We start from the raw sequence: 6053 nt of genomic DNA, 5'->3' as shown, positions 1-6053 counted from the left end.
CCCTTTGGTCCTGGCAATCTCCACAACAGGTATGTATAGTGTGGTACCGCCATAAATCTAGCATATGCTGGTCGTCCCAACAAAGCGTGGTATTGAGATGGAAAATCCACGACTTCAAATTCCAGCTTCTCGATCCTATAATTTTCTCGGGTTCCAAACTGAACGTCGAGATTGATCTTCCCCAATGGATAACTTGGTTTCTTCGGTGTGATGCTGTGGAACCTTGTATCTGTCGGCTTCAAGTTTGCTAAGGATATGTTCATCTTCCTCAATGTATCAGCATACATAAGGTTTAAGCTGCTGCCGCCATCTATGAACACTCGAGAAACATCAAATCCCGCAATGATCTGGCTGGAGAATAAGTGCTGGCTCGCCCTGGTCGAGGAACTTGCTTGCGGATGATCCGCTATGGTGAAGCCAATGTCTTGTCCACGACCAATTAAGATACTCAACTATTGGTGGAGGCATTTTTCTCGCCATAAACACCTGTCGTGAGATTACTTTCCGAGCTCTATTGGATGGCCTTCCTTTACGAATCATCGACACCGCTCCGTTTGAGTTAGGATCAACATAAGGTGGTGGTGGAGGTGCTGCCGCTATTCTGAGCTGATGCCGATTGTCATCTGTAATCGCGGGAGGTGGTGGCAGGTGAACCTCGCTCCTGGGCTCCCGAGGATTTCTCTGTGCTGCTCGAGCGTTAGCGTGCTCTGCATACCTTAACATTGCCTGAAAATTTCGACAGTCTTTTACGCAGGTGCCCTGGCTTGTCTTTTCCCGTTCTTTGTCGAGGAAAAAATGCATCTCGGCATGGTCCGTTCATCATTTCTTCGGGGGACACGAAAGGTCTTGGGAACCTAGGCCCACTATTTTGCTCAGTTATCGCCTCGGCGCTCACTTGCTTCTCGATAATCATCTCTATTGTTTCCTCCTGTGTTTGCCCGAAAACCTGCCGAAATTTGCCCTGGGCGTCATAGTTCGAGTACTGCCGAGGAAATCGTCGCCTCGGTTGGTAATTTCGATCACGGTCCTCCTCTGGCGACCTGTGTCGTTTGTTGTGGACAGCATCTTCTCCATCTGCACATCTGTTTGCTATCTCCATTAACGCGGATACTGTCTTTGGATTGGTCCTTCCCAAGTCCTCGACAAAATCTCCACGTCTAATTCCCGCGACAAACGCATCTATTGCTCTCTCGTCAGATATATTTTCTGCCGAGTTTTTGATGATGTTCCATCTTTGGATGTACTTTCTCATTGGCTCATCTGGCTTTTGTCGACATGCTCTCAACTCTTCTAACGACGCAGGTTTTTTGCATGTGGATCTGAAGTTCTTGACGAATACGTCCTCGAAACTTTCCCAGCTGTCGATAGATCCTGGAGTAAGTTTCTTTATCCAAGATTGTGTGGCTCCACTCAAGTGCACCTGAATACTTTGCATGGCTGTTGCCCTAGTCCCTCCAGTTAACTTCACCGTCTCGGGGTAATCGACTAACCAATCCTCTGGATCTTGCAGGCCGTCAAATTTTTTGAAATGATCGGGTAACTTGAATCCTGAGGGGACTCGAGTTTTTCGGACTCTCCTCGTGAAGCATGGTAAGCCGCACATATCTTCGTCGTTAAGCTCCGGAGATTGCCGATGATCCCTTCTGCTTTGCCGCGCTCTATCGACCCTTGCTTGTGCTGCTGTGTCTCTTGCTCCGCTTGGTCCTTCAGGGGCTGCCGCCGTTGCTGCTGCAGGTCGTGGACTATTTTGTGTTGCCGCTCCTTCGGGAGGCGTTGATACAAACGCTGTCCCCATAGCTCCAATCCCTGCTATCGCCATATTGTATAATGTTTCCCTTGGATCACCTGGAGGTGGTTTAGATGCGAGGATAAAAGCTTGTGCCGCCATATACCCAGCTTCTGGTGTCTTAGGGATAATGTTTCCTCTTGTATCTATCGACATAAAGGACATGTCGAGGTTTTGAACTAAGTGCTCTCTTTCTGCTTCGGGTATGTGTTGTAACCTTGATCTTCCTCTGTTCCGAGCCTCCCTGTGGCTATCACCCGAAACTCTAGATTGTCGACTTAGATCTGCCCTTCTCCTGCTGGATGCAGAAGCTGCCTCCTTTCTCCTGTTCAACTCAGTTGTCTGTTTTTCTATTTCTCTGGCAGCTCGTGCGAGCCTATATTGATATGCTTGTAATTCCTCTGGTGTGGCTGTGGTAGCCATTGGTTCTGTACCGTTCATAGCTCTCGCAGCTCTGTCCCACGCTGCTTGTGAAAGTTGAACTCTGTCTCGTGGCTCTGGCCCGACGTATTTGTTGCCTAACCCTTGTCGCAGATTGGAGGGATCGACGTATGGATTTCCCAGATCGTCGAAAGCCTCAGATGTTTCCTCTTGATCCTCAATGGCATAAATCTGATGATATTTTGTACTCGGATCTATGTTGGGTTTGGTGACATCATCGTCGAGATTGATGAAGACCTTGCCCATCGTGATAGATTTGTCGATGAAGTCGTAATGCGTCGACATCGCTTGAGCCATCGCTTATATATGAGTCCGCGGATGACTCAAACGACATGTCGGCTGAAGATCTTGGCGAGTTTATCTCTTGCTCGAGTGCTGACGTAGCGTGTTGCCGAAGTTTCTTCTTCTCCTGACTCGGTTGACGATGTATAGCTTGAAAAATCGGAATCGACCGCTGACGATCCCGACGAAATCGGAATTTCGACACGATACGATCCTTCCTTTTCGATGCGAAAGTGAAACCTTCCGAACGTCATCTCCATGGGCTCCGCCAGATACGCATATGCATCCAAACGGGAGGGTGGGTGAGGAACAAAATCGACAGGACCAGCAGCGATCTGTTTACCTCGATCCATTGCGTTGCTTGCGGTTGACGATGTCGAAGATCTTGAACGTGCCATCGAGATCAGATCCTTACGCCTCTAATCCCCACGGACGGCGCCAATTGACAAGGTATCAACTTATCAATGCCTATGGATTGTAGGCTAGGGTTTAGTTGGAAGTAGAGGGCAAGTAGATCTCGAAGGTTTCAGCTAGAAAAGTACTCGACGATTATGAAAACTAGGGTTTGCGGACAATGATTCGATGATCTCTTTGTCCCTCGACTCCCCTTTATATAGGAGGTGGAGCCGAGGGTTTCGTTTCGTACAAGTTACAGAGTCCGGGACGGTTTCTAACTCATCCCGCCCGATTACAAATAGCACTTCTTATTACAACTCTAACTTTCCTTAATATATCTTGGGCTCCCGAATCTTCTTATTCTTCGGATAATGGGCCTTCAGTAAACCCCGGGTACTATCTTCGGCAGGCCCATTTGGGATGCCTATGTCAGTAGACACATTTGATGAGTTCATCAGTAGCGACGCCTTGCTCCGTAAGGTGAGTAGGGAGTTTGACAAATATTCTTATGGGTGGCCATTGAAGAAGATGCCTGCTCGCAGCCCACGGGAGATAAGGTGTGAGCTTATCAGGTTGAATGAGAAGTGGAAGTCACTAACTTGGAAGAATGAACGAGATAGGGAAAGAGATTACAACTTTCCATGGCTGTGGACGGTTGAGAGTGAGGACGACGATGATATCTTTGAGCCTAGCAGCAAGGCGAATAAAGCTGCATCGTCGAAGGGCAAGAGTGCCAAGTCCTCAAAGGGGAAGAGTGCTGCACCACCGGTCGTCGACTCGGACGACGGCTTCGAGCCTAGCACGAAGGCGAAGAAGGCTGCATCGTCAAAGGGCAAGAGTGACAAGTCCTCGAAGGGCAAGAGTGCTGCACCGCCGGTCGTCGACTCGGACGACGACTTCGAGCCTAGCACCAAGGCCATGAAAGTTGCATCATCGAAGGGCAAGGGAAAGGGTGTGCTGCGTTCTTAGTGTTCTAGTTATCAGTAGTCTCATGGATCTTGCAGTATGTTGTAGTGTTGTTGTACCGTTTAATTTGTTAGAAGAGAGGTATGTTGTAGTGGTAAGTTGTATCTTAATTATCACTTCATGTTGAATTTGAAATGTTTGTTGAATTTGAAATGTTTGTTGAACAGAAATAGTACTCATACATGGTCCATACAAATAGTAATCATACATGGTGCATACAAATAGTACTCATACACTAGATGAAGGAAATAGTAGTAGTAATAAGTCTCATGCGTACAGATGACTCAGTGAGTGTCATCTCACTGACCATGCCCCCTTCCTCGACGCCTCAGTGGTGGTCCAGCCTGAAAAGGTGAGGGCGAGTACCCTCTGATAGCTGGCTGCCGCTATCGTGGAGGAAGCATATACCCCTGCTCGTGCTGACTGTACTGCGTGGGCTGTGTGGGATCTGGAGGTGGAGTGTGATGTTGACTAGACATCCAGTCTTGGTACATCTGCTGTGTTTCTTCCTGATCCTGAGCACTGGACCAGAAGGATCGTGATGCGGACATAGACGACATATGTGCATCACCTTTGATTGGATAAAAAAACGTTAGTCATGAGGAAATTCACAAATGGTGCACAATTAATATGGATAGTGATGAATTGCATACCCTCCGGCTCATCCATACGGGACGCCACCCCAAGTTAGGCATGGGAGTTTGCTGCTCCATGCCGAAACCGCCACGCTTCCGGTACTCGTAAGTAGGCTCCTGTCGCTGGCTGGTTCTCGCCAACCAGAACCTCCTGCCCGGTTAGGGAGATGGTGGCCTCGGGCTCGGCGGTACCTCCATACGTGGGCGCGGTCCGTGCCGCGGCTGATGCAGCTGCAAGGAGGGACGAGGTGGCCGCTGTGCTGCTCGGTACTCGACAACATCCGAAGATCGGGTGCATGTGATAGTCGCGTAGATACGACGTAGTTTCTTCTGAAGATGCTGTGTGAAGGAGGCGTGGTGCTCATACCGTCCAAGAAGTGGGCCGGCGGAGAGCGACCGTTCATACTGGGCGGCGTCATCTTGCAGCTCCGCCGTCAACACGGCCTACAATTGTGAGCTCAAATTAGTAAAGTGTTGGCAAAATGTAGAAAAAATATAGTTGACTTACTGCGTGATGCCGAGTGCCTGAAGTGGAGTGGCGAGGGTAGGTGTCCCACCGTGTCGAGGGAGCCATCTCAACCGGGTCACACGCCCGGCTCAGCCGAAGTCGTGTCCTAGGCATGTACGCTCGCAAGTACCTGCTGAAATTCCCGAAGATCAAACGGCTCCCTGGTGGCCCATGACACGGCCGGCGCATTGGCCCAACCAGCGAGGTATGGACCCAGGAGTTGTACCCATCCGACAACATGTCTTGTTCGCTCCTTTTTCGTTGTACCTGAAAATTAAATTGTACCCATCCGTCAATGATTGTCCAATTGATGTAATAACTGATGGTAAAATTAAATTGTACTCACGCGTGGACGCGTGGTGGTAGTGGAACTGTGGGAGGTGGTGGCTCGATCAACTGACGCATTCCAAACTGTCTCATGACCCTCTGCTGCGACATCTCCTCCACGAAGATATCGAAGATGATCTTCGCCTTCGTCATCCAGTAGGCCCAATCTCTGGTACACATCAACGATATACCGCCTGGGTATGCCTCGTCGCGGTGGTCCTCACTGTATGGCTCCCAACTAACATCGCTCTCCAGTAGTAGGTCAAACTGCTCTGTGAATGCTAGGTAGCAATTCCGCAGCTGATTATGCCCAAAATGTCTCTGCATAACATAACATAAGTATGTTAGTGTTGCATTTTATATAACAATATAAACAAGGTGTGTATACCTTCCGCGATGTCCATATAGAACCAAACGTCGGCATGTCGATGCGATCCGCGTCATACAACTCGTCTGGCGGCCAAGACCCACCACCAATCTCAGGGCGGCCGACGGGAAACCTCGTCCAGGACCAGAGCTGCAATAGGAGGGGGCAACCAACGATTCTAGAACCATGCGAGGTGAGCTGGCAACCCTTACACATACCTCGGTACGTAGCGGCTAAGACCGCAGAACCCCAGCTCCTCCGTGTGATGTGCTCGCTCTCGTGGCCTCCGCTATCTCCCGAGCTATAGGGATGTACCGTGCACCGATCGTGTTCCCGTGATTGTCC

Source organism: Lolium rigidum, chromosome 2, assembly GCF_022539505.1.
Source record: "Lolium rigidum isolate FL_2022 chromosome 2, APGP_CSIRO_Lrig_0.1, whole genome shotgun sequence".
NCBI classification, from domain to species: Eukaryota; Viridiplantae; Streptophyta; class Magnoliopsida; order Poales; family Poaceae; genus Lolium; species Lolium rigidum.
Note: the sequence above shows the minus strand (reverse complement) of the source record.